General features: G+C 44.8%; 1 protein-coding gene across 1 annotated transcript in view; it reads right to left on the minus strand.

Annotated features, from left to right (window-relative positions):
* C8A (complement C8 alpha chain) overlaps positions 1-21,622 on the minus strand; it is a gene marked incomplete at both ends in the record, with an annotated part of 77,195 nt that overhangs the window by 10,971 nt on the left and 44,602 nt on the right. The window lies entirely within an intron of this gene.

A 21,622-nucleotide genomic window follows, 5' to 3' on the forward strand; every position in this document is an offset into this window, starting at 1 on the left:
GGCTCCTTCTGCCATTTCCATTTGAGTACTTTTAATTTTTAATGCATAACTAATTGAGGAAGATTTAGCATATTTAATTGTTTTGATTAAAAAATGCTTCAACAGTGATCAACAAAAGTGGATGAAAGGAGCTCATGGGCAGAAGCCAGAGTGACTACTTAGGTGAGTGGTGGAGTGCCGCTGAGTTAGAGTGACAGCCTGGTGATTAGTGGGGGGCTGGCGCAGGCCTGTGGAGTGATTATGCTCATGCAGGATCTGCCCAGAGCCTGCCATGTGCCCCCAGGGGAAGAGAACTCCAGCCTGATTTGAGCTGCAAGACTTGACTGCAAAGGAGTGCCTTCTGAGGGAGGACCCTGAATTTGGTACCAGCCAGTAAGAGGAGATCTGTGACTTATAAGGAATCATAGAGCCTGAGAGCTAAAGCCCCCTCAGAGCTAAAGCCCACACTTCTCATTTATATTTGAGACTTTGGAGGTTCAGAAAGGTTAATTATCTTGGCTAAGGCCACACAGCTGAAAACAGGACTGCTAAAATGCACATTCATATCAACCTTGCCCCAAAGCCCACAGTGTTCTCACTCTCCCAGCTATTGCATCAAACTAAGTAATTCTCCTGAAGGAAAGGTTTAGTGAACACCTACTGCGTACCTCCCTCCCCCAGCACATTACATGTTGGGCATCATAGATCTCTTGGAATAAAACTAATGTGAATAGGAAGTGAATCTGAATAAGTAAGATCCTGCCTTCAAAGCAAGGTGGTTTGGGGCGATGCACTAACTGAAGTTTAACTTGTATTCCCAAGAGTTGCTTGTTTCAGTACAGTAGGGTCAGAGAGGCACCTCTCAGCAGAAGCTATGGGAGACTCTGGAATCAGTTGTCTGCAGAAGAGGTCAGACCTACGCTGCAGTCCAGGTGCTGAAACTGGCATTGGAAGCCAGGACACAGAACCAAAGAGACAAAAGCAAAGATTCAGGGGGGCATAGAGGACAGAGAAGATAAAGTCAGGAGCTGTTGTGGAGAGCTTGTGTGTCCCCCATAGACTGACCTTATCTGTAGAACCAGGCAACACTCTACCAGTGCTCACTCCCATCCCAGCAGGCTGGGCTGTAGATGTTAGCCTTGGAGTGGATCAAACTAGAGTTTGTTCTGTGCTTTACAAGGCAGTGAACTCTGGAGTTGATTGTTCCCAAACGTGCCACACACTGAGATCATATGGTATGTTGATTAAAAATACAGGTTCCTGGGCCCACCTCCATCAGTTCTGATGCTATATTTCTGGAAAATCAGAAATCTGTATTTTCAACTAGTATCTCAGATTATTTCTATTGCAGTGAATCTAGGACCATATTTTAAGTGTCATGGTCCATGGATAGCTTCTGGTGGCTTGCCCCAAGGTGCTGGCAGTTACCTAAGCTGTAAAAGCCTTTGTCAATGCTTTGGATGCAGAAAGAACAGCCAGGCTCATCACATTGGCTCAGAATAAGAATTAGGAATTCAGGCAAACGATCAGGATCCAAAAACCCCTCAGGTGACTAGGTGGCTACCCACAACATGCAGAGCAAAATGCAACTTGGTGGAGAAAGCTGTCATGTCCTCCCCTAGGGACAAAATACCATGTGCAGAAGCACAAGGTGGGATGGGCGGAGCTTAGTGCAAGAACAGGAGAAAAGGCTTGGAGTTTTAGATTACCCCCAGCTCAGCTGGGTGAGGAAGTCAGGTGGAAACTATAAGCAGTGAAATAAAGGAGAGGATAATCTCTCATTCCTCTCCACCAGTAAGAGAAACCCAGAGCTGGGGTAAACTTCTGGAAGTCACACTTTTAAAAGGAAGTCGGAAAACAGAGATTCCTACAAGAAATACTATGCAGCCTTTAAAAAGAAGGAAATCCTGCAATATATTGAAGCATGGCTGAACCTTGAGGACACTGTTAAGTGAATTCAGCCAGCACAGAAAGACAGAGACTGCACGATTCTACTTATCTGAGGCATCTGAAGTGGTCAAACTCTAGAATTAAAGAGGACCAGACGATTGCCAGAGGCTGGGAGATGTCAAAACAAGATGAGTTGCTGATGGATGGTTCTGCACGACGAGTGATCTCAAGAGATCTGTACAGCACTGTCCCCTAGAGTTAATGACGTTGTATTGGATGCTTAAATTTTTGTAAAGAGGGTAGATGCCCTGTTATGTTTTCTTTGTTTGTTTTTTTGTTTGTTTGTTTTTTGGTGCTGGGGATTGAACCCATGGCCTTGTGCATGCGAGGCAAGCATTCTACCAACTGAGCCTTATCCCCAGCCCCATATTATGTTTTCTTAACACAGTAAAATAAAAATAATAAGGAAATAGAGAATAAACAGAGAAGGAGCAGCCTGAGGGTGAAGAAATTCAAAGCCACATTCTTTTGGGAATCTTTGAAGGGACTGGGAATGTTTATCCGAAGGAGTGAAGAAAACTCTCTTAAGAGACCAATAGGACTGGATTAGACTCTCTGGAGTTTTGTTGTGAGGAAAAGAAATTTAAAAGGCTTCAAGAGCAAAAACTGGCACCAAAAGGACAGAGGCTCCAGGAAACTGGTGAAAGTTCAGTGTGAGAGACAGCATTCTGACTGTGAGAGCCCAGGCAGAGAGGAGGTGTCTCAGGAGGCAGTGACTCCCCATGACTGCAGGGGACCAAGCAAAGGGGACTGCCTGCCTGCCTACCTGTCAGTCAGGGGTACAGCCAAATGATTTGAAGTGTACAAAAGATCAGTCATTGGTCGTTTAAGCTCTCCTCTAACCCTGAGATTCTGGAACTTTCAAACACACGAGACAGCTTTAGGAACATTGGAGACAGCCTTGATAAGCACCTAATGATTTTTACTGTGCACAAGATGTCCTGGAAATATAGGGGACTAAGATGAATTCCAAGTGTGGGAAATGCACATGTGAAGAGGCAGTTATTATGCTTAAAAAAGGACCTGGATCCAGGGTGGCTGGGCCAGGGAAGGCTGCCTTGGGGGCCAGAGGCAGGATATGCTGGGGACACCCAGCACAGACAGGGATTAGCCAAACAAAGTTAGGATATTGAGATCAGAGGGAGACCATGTGCAGGACCATGTCCCCAGCAGCAAGATTCTGCTCAGAAAAGTCAATATGACCTAAACTCCAGAGTAGAAAAGAGGCAAGATTAAATGTCACGATCCCCAAGGAAATACAGAGAGCCCTGTGGTCCTTCCCACTCCATCCCAAGGAGCCCAAAAGGACAGGTCTCTGCCCACCATGTTTACAGCTTGCTTCCTCTTGGCCTTGGCTGTGGTACAGGTCTTAAAGCTGTCTTTATGCCTCCGTGGAACTGCTACATCGATATGCCTCTGAGGCAGAACCCCAGCTTGACTTCTGAGATGCCGGAACACAGAAAGCCTCTGTCATTCTCAGATTAGAAGCATCAGGTGGAAAACAGCAGGTGCAATGCATTATTTATCTCTTTGCAAGAAGCAAATACCATTCAGGTTGCTCTGATCTATGTGCAATGTTGCTTTGTTACGATGGTTACCCCCAAAGACAGCCTCAGAAGAGAAAAGAGCATTATATATTCTATTTCCTGCCATCACATTGGGAAGGTGACCGGGGAGTCTGTGGCTGGGCTGGTTGGGAAGTGCTGGCTAACTACCCGCCCTCTTAGGTTTCATTTATCCATCGAAACCCGTGTTTCTTCCCAACGACCCGAGAATGGTCTAAGGACCTCTCAGCCTTTGCATGTACTATTATCTCTGGCCCGAAAGTCTCCTGGTCTCTGACTGAGTTTCTTCTATTCAGCTCCAGAGAGCCTTTTCTTACACCCCAAGGGTCCCCACAACACCCCTCTCCTTCCCTCCAGCACTGTATTTAATACACCCTAATAATCTTCCACCTCTTGGCCTTTTTATTCCTACTTAACTAGATATAAGCCCCTAAGTCATCTCTTGGGTTCATATGGTTCACTGCAGAGCCTGGCCTGTCCCCAGCCCCTGGGAGTCCTGCAGTTCGCCGCGTTCAACCTCTCTAGACAATACCTCTAAAATGGGGAGTCACAGACCTTTCTTTAATTGAAGATTTGAGCCACAGCTTTGTAATATCTTATGCTTGATGAAGAGTTGATATTTTCTAAAAACACTTCCATCAGCTTTATCTCATTTCAGCAACCTTCTGAGCAAAGAGGACTACCATGTTACAGACTTAACAGAAAAGGCCATGGCTGTAGTGGTTAAAGAATGTGCCCTCTGGGGACAGAATTCTACCATTAGCTAGTAATGTGCCTGACTTATTTTACCTCATTTTCCCAGTCTTGGAAATGGGGAATGATCAAGATTGCTATACATGGATCCCTAAAGGTGATGTCTGGCACAACTAGGTGTGCAAGGAATTTTAGGTTTTACTGTTAGGTGACTTTCTCAAGAACCATATCTTTGAAGTAAAGTAGGCTATACCCAAACTTGAGGGCCATTCTCTTTGACCATGCTAGGGGCACCCTGCAGGAAAACGTTCTTCATATGCCGTGAGAGCCATGGTAATCCCTGACTCACTCTTTACACAAGGAAGCTCAGAGGAAGGCAGCATGCTCCCTCCCAGAGGCAATGTCAGGGCTGCAGTCCCAGGCCTTTGTCTATCCAATATGGGCTGGCCTTCAGAGGTTCGGCTCTTCTGGCTGGTTGCAGGCCAGGCAGGCTCTGAAACAGAAACTGCCTGAGCTGGAATTCCACCCCTGCCCAGTTACTGTCTGGGCAATTGTTTGATCTCTCTGTGCTTGTCTTCCTGCCTGTGAGGTGGGGATTTAAACACTATCTGTCTCCCAGCATCGTTGGGAGAGTGAAGTGCTCAAGGCGGTCTAGCAATAATGGTCAAGGGCTATTACTGTTTCCGGAAGTGCTGCAGGCTATGCTGAGGCTCTCAGCTCCTGAGTCTAATCTGGAAGGTTAGAGAAAGAGGGAGGCAGGAGAGTCTGTGAGGACAAGTTTCCTTCATCAATGTGACTATAGTCTAAGCTGGTGAGTGAAGAGGAAGAAGGACACACCCCAATTTGCCAAGTTCCTATGAAGTGCCAGGTAGGAATTCTCCGTGTTATTTAATATTCACATGCCATTCCATAATCGGAATTATTCTCATTTTAGAGAGGAGTTTAAATCCCGATAGTTTAAAATTAGATAGTTAAAGTCACTTGCCAAAAATTATACAGTAAGTAAATAGGATCAAGTGGAATTGGACCAAGTTCCGTGTCCAGAGCCCATGTTCTCTATGCTACATTATATTTCCTGTGGGGCAGAGCACTAGGGATAGCTCTGGGAATAATTTTTGCATCCTCGCAGCTTTTCTCCTTTAAGTACAAATCCATTTTTCAGTGATATTAGAGGTGGAAATGCAAAATCAGAAGGATGGCACTGAGTGTCACTCAGTTCCATGTGTATGCAGATGACTTAAGGGGAATGGGGACAGAGCCAAGACACCAGGAGTCTGTCAGTCAATCAATACCATCCATCACCGTGAAGCCTGGTTGTCATGGTAACTAGGGATAAAGCCCGGAGCTTGTTAGAATCCAGTGAGAGTCTGTTCGGGATGACTGGTTGGATAGCAGACACAGCAAACAACCCGCTGGGCCATCCCAGACTGCTTGGCCATGAATACAGGACCCTTGGCAATCAGGTTTCTGCTGACCTGACTCCCTTCATTGTCCAGTTCATCTCAGACCCTCTAGGATTCCACTCCTGACTCTGTCGAGTGTAAGGAGAGCTTCAGAGAACGTGCAGCTTATTTAGGATTGACCCACCCCAGCTAGAGAGGGTCTAGGTCTCTGCTGTGGGCCAGCCTCTGCTTCTGGGTGGGACCATGAATACAGCATTAACAGGACGCACCCTGGAAACAGGTGGTTGCAATACTGTGACACCAAAGCAAAGTCCCAAATACACGGAAGCATCTAAGACGGGCTACCAACCCCAAACTAGGGAGACAGAATGACTGCCCTGAAGAATCCTTGCCAAGCTAGGCTGAGACCTAGGGGTGGAAGTGTTAGGCAGGCAAGGAAGGGAGGGGGAGATGGGGAGAATCCTAAAGAGAACGTCAGAGTGGTGTGCCCAGGGACCAGCACATAGCTCACACAGCACGGCCAGTAGTGAGCGAGGTGGCTGGATCTGCAAGCAGGGTCGCAGCACGTTCACCAGGGTGCTGGCCAGCCTTTCCAGGACAGGGATCCTCCTGTTCTCAAGCTCATCTTTGTGTGGCTCCTGCAGCTGGCCATCCTCTCTGTGGCTTCTGAGAGGCCAACACTAAGTCCATTTCCTTGCTAACATTGCTATCACTACCTGACATAACCCAGCCACAGGACTGCTCTCATTTACACCAGGGCCCAGGGGCAAGCCTTGGGGTGAACATGGGTACTCATTCCCTTGCAATGCCCGCTACTGAGAAAGCCCCCCACTCACTGATCCCCAGGTCAGCACCTACTCCTGCTAATTTTGGAAGATAAGATTTGAATATCTTTGGAGCTTATAAAATGGGAAGGGCAGAAAAGGTGGACTGTGCTTTGTGCTTCTGTTATGTTGTGAACTGATCAATAAAAGCAAGTAGGTTAATATAGATAAGGTTAGATTAACATAGCAACTTAATCTTGTGGCCTTGCATAGGATAAAGGACGTGGGGTTTATAGATATTAGCAAAATGACAGATGATTGTACCCCACAGACTATACCCTTCTCAGGATGCAGTGGTGGTCATGGTGAGCTACATCCCTGCCCTTGGGGGTCTACATGCCTTTGAAGTAGACTCTCACCCTGCCTGCCGACCCCTGCCCAAATTCAAGATGTTACTGTCTAGCACCTGCTTGAACCCAGAACTGTGGTCAACTGAACTGCAAAGCTAAGCGTATTTTTTTAGCTTCTGTTTATCACTTGCTTGCTGACTGGAAAACTCCAGTCCTGCCTAGAGCCCACAGCTCCCACTTATTAATGTTTTAATTTCTGTGATTGGCTAGCTTACACGACGATAAGCAAGTCACTGAGTTGGGGTTTTTGTGCTTATATTCTCCTTGGATGGACCAGGAAGCTGCTATCCTTCCACAGAGCTTGAGTCTCTGCGGTGGATGACAGTCCTTGGCCAGGTAGCTAAAGCTCTCTTTTGATTAGAAATTCGGACTTAGAGTGCTTTCTGGAGTGGAGCGGCCCCCATAACACGTCTACTGTACCTGTTTCTATTCAGGCTTTGTATATTCTTAACTAACTGGACATTTCTCAAGGGCAGGGATCTGTGTTTCATCCCTATGTTCTCAGAAATCATGATGCTCAGTATTTACTCTCCTGGGTGTCTAGCTTCCTGACTAAAGATCTTGGGATTTGTCAGATTCCATAATTGTGTAAGCAAATTCCTTATATAAACCCCTTTAATAATACACATTTATCTATTCATTCATTTATTTATATGAGGAAAGATAAGAGCTAGAAATAAACTTCTCATTCTGTTTCTCTTCAGAACATAAACTCACACTCCCCAAGGACTCTCTTACTGCCACTGGTGACTTTTCCTTTATTTAAGATGATTAATACACACCTACAGTACAGCCCCTACAGCACACTAAGTGAAAACAGTGTTTTCAGTAACTTCTGACCACCCCCAAAAATAAGAAATGCTTTTTTTTTTTTGGTACCAGGAATTAAACCCAGAGGCACTTAACCACTGAGCCACATTCCCATCCCTTTTTTATATTTAATTTTAAGATGGGGTCTTGTTCAGTTGCTTAGAGCCTCACTAAGTCACTGGGGCTGGCTTTGAACTTGTGATGCTCCTGCCTCAGCCTCCCGAGCCACTGGGTTTACAGGCATGTGCCCAGCAAGAGATACATTTTACATCATGATCCAAAACCAAACAGATTCATCAAAAAGAAGTCTCCATACTTGGCTATACTTTGAGTCTATTATTAAATGCTGGCCATGATCTAGTGAATTTCTTTGACCTAGTGCTGGTCTATGGCCTGCAGTTTGAAAAGCCCTAGGTTAAGACATCCCTGAGGCATTTAAGCATGTTGGTTAAGATAACCCGCGTCTGAATTGACTCCTGATGCACTGGTGTATAGCTGTGTGACCTTGGGCAAGTTATTTATCATTGCTGAACCTAAGTTATTCCCTTGTAAGTTGGAAATTATAGTATCCTTTACACAGCTCTCTCCTGATTGAGATAGTGCTTTCAAAATGCTATACCATGTCTACCTGGTACATGTTCAGTAACTGTGATGGTCTTTCCACCCCTGCTAGAGTCTCAGCCTCTGCTCGCTAGCATCAGAATGAATGACAAAATGTAGGGCAAAGGAAGTAACATGTGGAGGATACATAAAACCTTAACCAGAAGACCTTGGTTCAATATTGAGTGTTTACATTGACCCGTTAAAAACTCTTTGGGAGGCTAAGGTTGTAGCTCAGTGGTAGAGCGCTTGCCTAGTGTGTGTGGGGCACTGAGTTCAATTCTCAAAACCACATATAAATAAATAAGTAAGGTCCATCAACAACTACAAAAAAAATAATTAAAAAAGAAACTCTCTGGGTTTTTTGTTTGGTTGGTTTTGTTTTGGGGTACCAGGAATTGAACCTAGGGGCACATGACCACTGAGCCACATCCTCAGCCCTATTTTGTATTTTATTTAGAGACAGGGTCTCACTGAGTTGCTTGGTGCCTCATTTTTTCTAGGGCTGGCTTTGAACTCGCGATCCTTCTGCCTCAGCCTCCCAAGCAGCTGGGATGACATGTGTGCACCACCATGTCAGCTGTTATTGTTGTTTTATTATTTGTTTTTGTTTTTGTACTGGCATGGAACCTGGGAGCTCCACCACTGGGCTACCTCCCCAGGGACCCTTTTTATTTTTTATGTTAAGACCAGGTCTCACTAAGTTACTGAGGATGGCCTCAAACTTGCAATCCTTATGCCTCAGGCTCCCAGTAGCTAGGATTATGGGCATGCATGATAGCACCTGGACTCTTCAGCTCTTTGGTTCTCTGCCTTCTCTCTACAAAATTGGGGCAAATAACAATACCATTCCTCATAAAACTATTATGAAGGTCCATTTGAATGCCAGATGTGAATGTGTATTTGCTTGACAAATATTAGGAATTATTATATGTAAATACATTTTATTAAAACCAAATACTTCAGTTGATTCTAAGTACAGCGAATGAGAAAACAATTGTTAGTTCACCTGGGGTGGTAACCAATTTGACTGTCCGCAAAGCCAAGTATTCCTGACTATAATCAGATGATTATAACAAAGGGAAACCTGTTACCATCTCAGAACCCCCAGTGAGAGGAACCATGTATTTATCACATTGGTATCTAGACAGTGCTATCCATGGTAAGTGTGCTTAATATGTGTTTGTTGAATGAAAGGCTAAAGAAATGAATGATAAAGGAGGGGAGAGGGAGGAAAAGGAGATAGAGCAATAATTGACGTGTACTTCAGCGAGGTGTTGTTCACTTCTGTCTCTGTTGTGCGTTAGTGGTGGCCAGATGGCCCAAGCACTCTGCCGGGCAGGGGATGATCAATGATGGTTGGATATCTACACTCTTGCTGGAAGGGTCTTCTCAGGGTCACTGTTATCTGGAATCTATCAGGGTCAGGGATGATGGAGAGCAGGCACTGATTTGAGCAGCATTGTTAACACTTTGAAAGATAGTGATGAGAATTCAATGTGACCTTGATAAATGGGAAGTGTGGTCTCTCCAAAACTGGATGAAGCTCTGAAGACAAAAATGAATGATCTTGATCAAAACAATGGGCAGGTGGAGGAGGAGGCGTGATTGCTGAGCCAAAAGTATCCGCCACCGCGGGCAGGACATACTGGTAATGATGTCCCTACCATTTGAACATATTTCAGGGCTGACCCATTTCAGAACCCGATGAGATAGATCTTCTCCTTATTTACAATTTACAGGTGGGAGAAAAATTAACACACAATTAACCCTTGGAAAGTTGGGAATAATACCATATATTAATAGGTGAAGATATCACTGACATGAATTGCATGTGGTTTGTCCCCTCCAAAACTCATATTAAAATTGAATTCCTGCTGGGCATGGTGGTGCATACCTGTAATCCCAGCAGCTTGGGAGACTGAAGCAGGAGGATTGTGAGTTCAAAGCCAGCCTTAGCAAAAGTGAGGTGCTAAGCAACTCAGTGAGACCCTGTCTCTAAATAAAATACAAAATAGGGTTGCAGATGTGGCTCAGTGGTTGAGTACACCTGAGTTCAATTCCTGGTTCCCATCCCCACAAAATTTAATTCCTAATATCACAGTGGGAGACGTAGGAAGTTCTCTAAGAAGTGAACTGGTCATTAAGAAGGATTCATGCCTTTCTCATAGGAATGAGTTCATTCTTGCTAGACTGGATGTTATAAAGTGCTTCATCAACTCTGAATTCACCCACTGCCTCTCTGCTTTTCTGCCAAGTTATGATGCAGCACGAGGCCCCCACCAGCAGCTAAGCAGATACCATGCCATGTTCTTACATTTTTACATCAAAAATTGTAATCCATCATAGTAACTACGGTTTGGACCATGTTTTACTTAGCAGTGCTTTTTGTAACCATTGTCTTGGTTAATTCTCATGATAACCTTTTGCAGTAGTTACAATGGTCCCTACATTAGTGATGGGAAAACCGACTCAGAGATGTGAGGTATCAGCTTCAAAAATGGAAGAACTTGGATGAAAAACATACCTCTGAGAAAAGAATCCCTTCCACTCCCATGCTGCCTAAGATGGGGCCCGAGCACACTACTGTTTCCTTCACAGCAGAGCATGCACACAAGCTGTTTTCTGTAAGGTCTTTGCAAAAGCCTTACATATGGCCACAAATCATAGAATCACAGTCTTTGGAGTCTTGAGGTCTCTCGGCTGAATTTTCCATTCTGTGCAGGGTTTTCATTACAGCAGTCCTGGGAGAGGAATCCTGATGTATTTCCTTAAGTTAATCAATAGGAACCATTCTAGTTCCTGTTGCATTTTGGGGAGACTAAGAGCACCTGAGCTGAAACAAATGTGCCAAGCCCTATCTACATGAGCAAAAAAGAGAGAAAAAATAGGTCCAAGGTGGACCACTTAGTCTAGAAGACATGAATAGAAGATCCATCTCACCATTGATGCTTTCTTCATTTTGCATGCCCCTTGGCGAGAGGGAAGCTACACAGAAAACAGGGCAGGGTTATCCAGTGGTAGAAGAGGGAATGGAGAGGAGAGGAGGGGAAAGGTGGTGGACACTGAAAGGGTGACTAATGAGATAGGTGGGAAGAGGAAGGGAGGAGGTCAACGTTATTCCCAGCTGGAATGCAAGGGGAGAAAAGGTGACTTTAATTCAGAGTACCTTGAGTATTTTCCATTGACTAGTGATATGACCTTTCACCTGTAAAAATAAGGACGCGTCTCCTCTCTCCAAGGATCATTGAAAATATTAAGATGGAAGACTAGAGTAAAGGCATTTAGTGTAGAGCTTGGCACATAAATATTTTTGCACCTATCTATCAGGAAGTCGGTGATGCCTCTGGTAGAGAACATATTCAGAAGACGAGCATGCAGGGTTTGGGGTGAGAAGGCTGTGCTGTGACTGCCTGGGGGTGCCACAGTCCTCTCTTCATTCAAGAATCCCCATATGTCACCAGGCATGGTGGTGCACACCTGTAATCCCAGCAGTTCAGGAGACCAAGGCAGGAGAATCGTGAGTTCAAAGCCAGCCTCAGCAACAGTGAGGCTCTAAGCAACTCAGTAAGACCCTGTCTCTGAATAAAATACAAAATAGGGCTGGGGATGTGGCTCAGTGGTTGAGTGCCTCTGAGTTTCAATCCCCAGTACAAGAAAAAAAAAGAATCCCCATATTTCCAGTTTCTGCAGGCATCTCTGTCAGAGGATGGTGTCCCCAGACAAGACAGCAAGACAGCATGCCTTCTTACCACAGTGTGTGTGCGCATGTGTGTGTACCTCATGTGTGTGGTAGAAATGTTATTTCCAGAAAAGAGCAATTTGTATTTCCCAATCCATACCCAGTCCATGTGCAAATTCTCTCAATTCTGCTTTCAAATGTGTCCCAGCTCTGTTATATTCTCCCATCTTCATTCTGGATCCCTCACCTGGACATCAGTAAGAACCTTCTCAGCATTCTTCCTGTGTCTACTGCAACCTCCTCTAGTCTGTGTTCTGCCCAGCAGTGGAATGACTAGCTGACACATGGATTAGCCCATAGCACTGCCCTGGGGTCACCCACTTCACTGCAGATATGCTCCATTCTTCTTACCATGGCCAGCAAGACCCTTCGAGCCTCTCTAGGTTCCTTCCACCCTCAGTTCCTGCTGTTCTTCCCTTAGCCACACATGGCCTCTTTCATTCTCCATCATCCCACATTCCTTCCTCTTTCACAGGCTGTCTACTCTGCCCAGACACCTTCCCCTTGTCTTTGGTGTCTCCTCTTCATCCTTGGACTCCCACCTCGGCTTGGATTTTACTTCTTCAAACACACTTTGTCAGACCATTCTGAGCTGAATATCTCTTCCCACCAGGGCAATTATTCTGTTTCTACAACCTGTGCATTTTCTACATGACTGTTATCCTAATTTGCAAGTATATATTGATGGATTGGTTCACTCAACACGAGTTATTAAGCCCCACTATGTGCTGGACACCTTGCTAGAAAATGAATTTTCATCAAAGCACAAAAAAGATGAAATCTCTGCTCTCATGAGATGCACATTTCCACAAACAGGAGATTGGCAGTAAACAAATAAGTAACTGAGCAAAGTAGTGAGTGTATAAATAGTGGTATGCTGAGAATTAAGATAGGGCCATGGAACAGTGTGTCATGGTCATGTGGTAAGGAAAGGCCTCTCTGAATAGGTGGCACCAAGCTGAGATCTGCATAAGAATACTGCTCAGCTCACCTTGGTGGAAAGGAAAAGTACAAGAAATGTGCAGCCCTCAGAAAGACTGAGGTGAAAACAAGCTTGGGGTGTTGGCAGTGCTACAGATGCAATGGCAATGACCAAAAAAGCAAGAAAATAAGTAAAAGAAAAGCTCATGATATTCCTGCAATATCCGGATGAGAGAGATGGCTTCTTTAGACTAGTGAGATGACAATAGAGAGAGGGAGGACAGATGTCCATGTACACTTTAAAATTAAAGTTAACAGATCTCAATGATGAGAGGCAGGAAGGAAAAGGGTTGGGCATTTAGTTTCTTCCACTGGAGGATAAGCTTCAAAAAACAGGGACCATAGTGATCTTGTTCACCTGGCACTGAATATGGTCGAATGAGTGAATGTATGTGTGAACCTTCCATGGGAGAAGGGGCAGAGGAAGGTAAGGGCAGGTTTCATAGAGGTGAGGATGCCCATATGAGGTTCAGAAAGGCGATCTGAAGTTTGTCAGGTAAGCGAGACAGGGAAGAGCATCAGAGGATGAGGGAACGGCACTGCAAAGAAAGCAGGAAACATACAAAATAAACAGAACAGTGTCACTGAATCCTTCATCTGCCCAAGGTGAACTGTCAGCTCTGCAACTGGGCCAGATTCCAGAAAAGCCTTTGTCACACCCTGATACCAAGACAAATAATGAAAGCTCAAAAGATCATAAAGGAGGAAAAAAACAACAAAAAACACTCAAATCCAGAAGTTCAAGCCCCAAACTATACAGATTCCTGCAGTAAGTAGAAAGCTGTCATTTGTAGCCCATGAGAAAGTTCTGGGACTTCATTAAAGTCTAACATCACATCCCCAAAATCCATGACTCCCCTTGATTTGTTTGATGCATGGCCCCATGCCGTCTTTGGGGGAGAAGCCTTGAATATATGGGACATATTAGGAAAAAAAAAAAACAGTCTTATGCATCCTTTGGGACAAACCCAGAGAGGATCTGAGACAAACTCAAGGACAAAAGATTCCCCCAGAGCAGAGCAGTATGCTTCATTTCAATCGTTCCATACCAAGCTCAGCCATTTGAGGACATGAAGGTACCACCCAGGATGTATCTTAGATCAAGCACTTAATAGAACATAAATTAAAGTCATGTAGATCAAAGATAGAGAAAAAGAAAAAAAATGGTCACAGAGAGGAAAGGCAGAGGAAAAAAGGGGGAGAAATGGGAGACAGATGACTGGAAAGAAAGAAAATGAGAAAGAGGAGATGAGAGAGAGAGACCGAGAAACTAACCAAACATCAGATCCAGAGAAAGGGTGTAGGCTGTGCAATTTGTCAAAGGGAGAGAAGGTAGATGTTTTTGTTCTTTGTAGGTTAATATGTAAATAACATTCTGATTTATTAGCGGTCTCCAGCAGATGAGGTGATGATTAGCACATTTCCATATTTATAGAAAAGCAACACTAACTTTCCAGATTTATAGAAAATCAGCTCTTCACAAATAGCAAATTGTGCTATTATCGACATATGGTTTTCTATAAACAGAGTTGAGGTAATTATCCCTGGGACAATTTGTCGGCGGGCTCCTTTTGAATATTAACCACATTGGAAGCCCATCTCTGCCCCCACCGATTTTAAAGAAGGAGGGGCCACTCCATACCCAAGGCAATTAATTAGTAATCTTACCCTAAAGACAGGAACCCAAATGAAAGGCTATACCATACCACCATGGGAAACTAAATTAGCTTCCCTGAGGAGCCTCCCCACTTGTATGGCTAAAACTGGGGTAACAGCTGCCTCCAAGTGTTGTTGTAAAAGTAAAAAGAGAGATTGGCTAGCTTCACTTAGCATAATCTGCTCTAATGCCATCCATTTCCCTCCAAATTCTATAATTTTGTCATTTTTTAATGCAGAGTAATACTCCATTGTGTATAAATGCCACATTTTTTTTATCCATTCGTCTATTGAAGGGCATCTAGGTTGCTTCCACAGTCTTGCTATTGTGAATTGTACTGCTAAACTAGCCAATCCCTAAAAAACAAATGCCAAATGTCTTCTTTGATATAAGGAGAGTAACTAAGAACAGAGTAGAGAAGAAGAGCATGAGAAGATGACTAACATTAAACAGGGATGAGAGGTGGGAGGGACAGGGAGAGAGAAGGGAAATTGCTTGGAAATGGAAGGAGACCCTTAGGGTTATACAAAATTACATACAAGAGGAAGTGAGGGGAAAGGGAAAAATAATACAAGGGGGAGAAATGAATTACAGTAGAGGGGGTAGAGAGAGAAGAGGGGAGGGGAGGGGAGGGGAGGGGGGATAGTAGAGGATAGGAAAGGCAGCAGAATACAACAGACACTAGTATGTCAATAAGTAAATCAATGTTAAGTGTAACTGATGTGACTCTGCAGTCTGTATACGGGGTAAAAATGGGAGTTCATAACCCACTTGAATCAAAGTGTGAAATATGATATATCAAGAACTATGTAATGTTTTGAACAACCAATAAAAAAAAGAATTACAAAATAATAAAAAACATAGCTCTTTCAGACCACAGTTCAAAAAAATAAAAAGTAAAAAGAGAATATCTGTAGTTGTACTTGGAACCTAGGCAGTGCTCACCAAACATTAATCCTTTCTCATCCCTCGCATTTTTTAATGATTCTAAAAGGACTCACTTGAATACAGTTTTTCTCTTTTTTACAGTGATCCATAGTAAGCTGTTTATTTTGTATTATTATACAATACATGCATACTTATCTCCATTTAACTAGAAAAACTTTCCTGAAGCAATAATTTAACTTCAGCCCCTATAATCCACTGTTATTTTCTATTCTATCTTTTGTTATTCAAAATTTTGCGTGTGATCCATACATTGATTTTGAGACCTCCTATTGGATTGCAACCTGCAGTTTGAAACAAGCTTTTTGTCCCTAGAACAAACTACCTTTTTTTCTTTTTCTTTCTTCTTCTTTTTTTTTTTTTTTTTTTTTTTTTGGTGGTGCTGTGTAGAGAGCCATTTTGCTGTGCTGCCTTGTGTGGGCGTGAGCCTAATTCTTGGGCTGAGACCCAGTTCTTTGTTTTCAGCCACTCCCTAGAATACAATGTATCAATTGTCCAGCTCCTGGAACAAACTGTTTTCAAGAAGTGCTTGTTGCTTTGCACACGCTGGAGCTGGGTGTCTCTTGCATTATGTGCAAGTGCTGGGTCTATCATTCTATTGGCTGCTGCTGTGTTGCTATGCACTCTTTGTCCAATGGTGTACGAGCAGGGCTGCAGCTGAAGTATATAAGGGGTGGTTTTTTCGGGCCCGGGGCCCTTTTTCTCTCATCTATACCTCATGGAAGCTTCCAATAAAGTGTGTTAAAGAAGAATCCTGCTGTTGTCGTCTTTCCTGCCGGCGGGTAGACGCGACAAGTGGTGCCAAGACCCGGGAAAATCAGAACTTTCAGTCGACAGGAGTGGTGCACCGATCGTCCGTGAGTGGACCCCTCGTCCCTGAGTGGACCCCTCGTCCCGTGAGTGGACCCCTCGTCCCTGAGTGGACCCCTCGTCCGTGAGCGGACCCCTCGTCCCCGAGAGCGGGACCCCGTAGGCCTCATATTTTATTGCAGCTGCAATGTGTGCTTTTACTTTTGTTTTCTGTGTTCTTTTTGTCGTCTGTGTCTTTTGTTTTCTGTGTTTTTCTTGTTGTTGTGTCAGGGGTGCCGCACCTTCAAGTCCGCTTTTCTCGGCCCTAGATGGTCTGTTACGCTCCAAGGGCCTGAAAGTGAAGCATAGCACTTTACAGAGATTTTTACAGAAGGTAGATGTTGCTGCACCGTGGTTTGCATATTCGGGCAGTCTTACTATACCTAGTTGGGATAAGTTAGGCAAAGATCTCGACTTTGCTTCTGAGCAGGGCATATTAGAGGGCGGAGTGATACCCCTTTGGAAGATAGTCCGTAGTTGCCTCACAGATGGCAGGTGTCATGACGCACTTGCTCTAGGACAGGAAGTTCTAGAACAGTTACATGAGGAGAAATCAGAGACGGCAGGAAGTGAGGCATCTCAGGAGGATGGGAGCGTGCGGAGCGTGAAACAGGGGAGGAGACGATTGCCTCCGGCAAAAGGTGAGGTATCTCGGGAGGATGGAAGTGTGCGGAGCGAGACACAGGGGAGGAAACGATTGTATCCAGATCTCAGTGCGCTGCGCACGCCTCCATGCGAAAGTGGGTCAGAGGACGAGGAGGATGAGGAGGAGGAGCTTGGAAGGCTGTCTCGCCAGCTAGGGAGTTTAGCTGTCGGAGAAGGGAACAAAGATAGATCGGGGCTCAAGAAATGTGATCCACCGGATCCACCGCCGTATGGTGGAAGTGTTTCGGGGAGAGCTTTCCATGCTCAAACATGGAAGGCTGTTAATGCTGAGATGGGTCTTGCTTATCCAGTTTTTCAGGATGATAATAGGGGAAGATTTTCGGAGCCTTTAGATTTCAAAATTGTGAAGACCCTGGCAGAGTCTGTGCGCACTTATGGAGTGGATGCCGCCTTCACACTAACTCAGGTGGAGAGTCTGTCTAGATACTGTATGACTCCCTCTGATTGGGCTAGCCTTGTTCGGGCTTGTGTTTCCCCCGGTAAATATTTGGACTGGAGAGCATTTGTGCTAGAGGGCGCTATAGAACAAGCCGCCCAAAACCATGCAGCAGGACATCCGCATTGGGATAAGGAAATGCTTTTGGGCCAAGGTAGATTTGCTAATCAACAGACAGGATTCCCTCCTGAGGTATATAATCAAATTAATAACATTTGCATTCGGGCATGGAAGTCACTTCCAAATAGAGGAGAGGTATCTGGTAATTTGACCAAGATTTTACAAGGCCCTACAGAACCCTTTTCAGATTTTGTAGCAAGGATGGTGGATGCTGCTGGAAAGATTTTTGGGGATCCTGATAGAGCCATGCCCCTTGTCAAGCAATTGGTCTTTGAGCAATGCACCAAGGAATGTAAAGCAGCAATCGCTCCTTATAAGAACAAAGGCATAGAAGCATGGATGAAAGTGTGTAGAGAGATTGGAGGACCTTTAACTAATGCAGGTCTTGCAGCTGCTGTCCTCCGGGTTGCAAAAGGGGGCGGTCCTGCCGCCAGGACATGCTTCCAGTGTGGTCAACCCGGTCACGTCAGACGTGAGTGTCCCAAAAATGTCAATTCTACTGGACCTCCTTACAGTGGCCCTTCCACTGGCCTTATTTGTGTGTTACTCTAGATAACTGGGCTATTCTATGTTGCTCGTTTCAAGGGAATATTGATAATCATTACCCTTCTCACCCGTTGCTCCATTTTGTTAAAGAACATCCTATCATTTTCCCTAAGGTAACTTCATCCACTCCAATTCCGGGGGCTGTTAACATTTTTACTGATGGTTCCAAGTCTGGAATGGGAGCTTATGTAATTAATGATTCTCCCCCTGTTCAGCATCAATTTGCTCCTGGAAATCCACAATGGGTAGAACTGCAAATTGTTATTGAAGTCTTTAAACAGTGTCCTTTTCCCTTTAATCTCATTTCGGACGCCATCTATGTGGTGCAAGCACTAAAAATCTTGGAGGTTGTGGGAGCTATTAATGATGCACGTAATGTATCTGCTTATTTTAATCAGCTTCAACAGCTTATCTGTAGCCGCACTGCTCCTTTTTATCCAGTACATATCCGGGCCCATACCTCTCTTCCTGGCCCGTTATCGCAGGGTAATGCCTGTGCAGACTTAGCCACTAGAGGTCAGTTGATCTGTTTGGCTTCCTCCTTAGAGGAGGCTAAATTGTTTCACCAAAATTTCCATGTTAACGCCTTAACACTGCGCAGGCGTTTTTCCATTTCAAGAGCGGATGCTCGGCAGATAGTATTACACTGTCCCCATTGTGTCACATTTCTTCATCCCCCTACTTATGGAGTAAACCCACGGGGATTGAAGCCATTGGTTGTATGGCAAATGGATGTGACACACATACCTGACTTTGGTAACCTCAAGTATGTCCATGTTTCTGTTGATACGTGCTCTGGAATTATTCATGCTTCTGCTTTATCAGGAGAAAAGGCACGTAATGTCATTACCCATTGCCTGGAAGCCTGGGCGGCGTGGGGTGCGCCCACGTCCCTTAAGACTGATAATGGACCTGCTTATACTGGCAGACAATTTACATCCTTTTGTTCTGCTATGGGAGTACAACTTACTCATGGTTTGCCTTACAATCCTCAAGGACAAGGCATTGTTGAACGTGCTCATCGCACCTTAAAAGAAACTTTACAAAAACAAAAGGGGGGAATAGGAGCTGAACATACTCCTAAAGAACGCCTGTCCTTAGCTCTCTTTACCATTAATTTTTTGAATTTGGATATTCATGGTCGCTCTGCGGCCGATAGGCATGTGTCCCCTCAGCCCTCTGTGATTGGCTATGTTAAGTGGAAAGATGTTCTTACGGGCCAATGGAACGGCCCTGACCCCGTGCTGACATGGGCACGAGGATCCGTATGTGTTTTTCCCCAGGATCGCACGGAACCGTTGTGGGTCCCGGAACGCCTGACGAGAAGAGTCTTGGCGCCAGCTACTCAGCAACAAGAATTACCACGGCAATCCCGCGATGAGGATCTTCATTCTGCTGAGTGCCCTGGCTCTGGTGCTGATGCCGATGACGCAGACGACACCAATGCAGTGGTGGGCAGTGGCACGGGCTTGGCCAATGCCGATGCCGGTTCATGATTTAATGATTCCAGGAATGCCTCCCGTATCATCGGCGAATACTTGGCTGGAAATTGGTCCATGGCAGCGGAAGACCTGATCCAGTCTCAACTAACCCAGATAGCTGTCTTGAATAGTACCCACGTCGATCCCATAACTTTGGGTCAATTCACCGATTGGATATCTTCAGCTTTTTCCTTTTTTAAAGAGTGGGTGGGGGTAGGCATTTTTGGTGCAATGTGTTGCTTCGGTATGGTTCTCTGCTTGTGGTTTCTCTGTCGCCTTAAGGCCCGCAGTGCTCATGATAAGGCTATGCTCACACAAGCTCTTGCAGCTTTAGAAAATGGCAACTCACCTCAAGTTTGGCTTGCGCAAATTGAACAGTGAATCTTTGACATGGTCGTTGCACCCCAAGTTTACGGACATTGCACTGGGAACGACATGTCTCTTCTTGCTATTCTCTTAGTGTTGGAAAGCCCTTGCACTCTGCCGGCTTTACTGCCATTGCACGCAGATGGGTTTCCACACTAGTGCTTTTCTATCGCTTTAGGACCCGTGCCTTTCTTTTAGGGTGTTGCCAACTTGTTTGTCGTTGTATTTTTATAGCCACAGTTCAGCCTCAGAGACCTAATAATGACTGGCTGAGTAGATACCATTAAACGCCTTGGCAACAACGAGCTGATCTTGTAGTACCCAGAGACGGGCAACTTTCACGCTTGCACTGCAACCTAAGACAGGGGAATGGGGCCTCCCCAAGGACGGGTAAGCAATGTAAGGGCAGTGAACGACCTAAGACAGGGGCTACTTGATTCCCTTTGACGTGCAACAAACAAAAGGAAAACACTGCTGGCAGTGGATTCCCCCCGGCCCCCAGGGCTTGGATCCAGCCCTGAAGTTTATGCACGTCAAGGAGGCCAGCTCACAAGGCCTTGTAAGATCTGTGGTGTCTGTTTTCATATTCAGCCAATACCGGTCATGCGGGAACGTCCTGACCTGCTTGGGTCTGATAAGGTTCCTGGTTGAAGGCTTAGTATGAGTAATGGCAATTCACCTCTACTCTTGCCTGTATTGTTTTTAGAAAACAAAAGGGGGGAACTGTAGAGAGCCATTTTGCTGTGCTGCCTTGTGTGGGCGTGAGCCTAATTCTTGGGCTGAGACCCAGTTCTTTGTTTTCAGCCACTCCCTAGAATACAATGTATCAATTGTCCAGCTCCTGGAACAAACTGTTTTCAAGAAGTGCTTGTTGCTTTGCACACGCTGGAGCTGGGTGTCTCTTGCATTATGTGCAAGTGCTGGGTCTATCATTCTATTGGCTGCTGCTGTGTTGCTATGCACTCTTTGTCCAATGGTGTACGAGCAGGGCTGCAGCTGAAGTATATAAGGGGTGGTTTTTTCGGGCCCGGGGCCCTTTTTCTCTCATCTATACCTCATGGAAGCTTCCAATAAAGTGTGTTAAAGAAGAATCCTGCTGTTGTCGTCTTTCCTGCCGGCGGGTAGACGCGACAGTGCTGGGGATTGAACCCAGAGCCTTGTGCATACGAATTGAATTGCTTTTTGAAAGAGAGATAGGTAGATGGATGAATTAATGAATAACCCAGCCAGGAATTCCTGTCTTGTTTTGCACACTTACTGTATTTGAAGCCCTGAATTGAGCACTAGGGAGAGAGAAAAGCACCAGACATAAGGCTTACTTTCACAGATCTTGCTATTTAGATGAGGAGGGAAAAAAAATCACATTTGGACAATGTTTTTTAAAGTATAAACTGTATGAAATTTATATGAATGTGTTTTTTGGTTTTTTTTTTTTTAAAGGAGTGACTAGCCTGGGCTGGTACAGTCAAGGAAATGTCTTGAAACTATGGCAGTTTGAACTTGGCTTTGCAATTCTGATACATCTCTTAACCTTCATTCATTCATTGAGTTGGTTAGTGGTTCTCAAACTGTAATGAGCATCAGAATCATCTGGAAGGCTAGTGAAAATAAATTCCTGAGCTCACTTCAAGAGTTTCTGGTTTGATTTAGTTAGGTTTG

Source organism: Spermophilus citellus, assembly GCF_964194105.1.
Source record: "Spermophilus citellus genome assembly, chromosome: 9".
Lineage (NCBI taxonomy): Eukaryota > Metazoa > Chordata > Mammalia > Rodentia > Sciuridae > Spermophilus > Spermophilus citellus.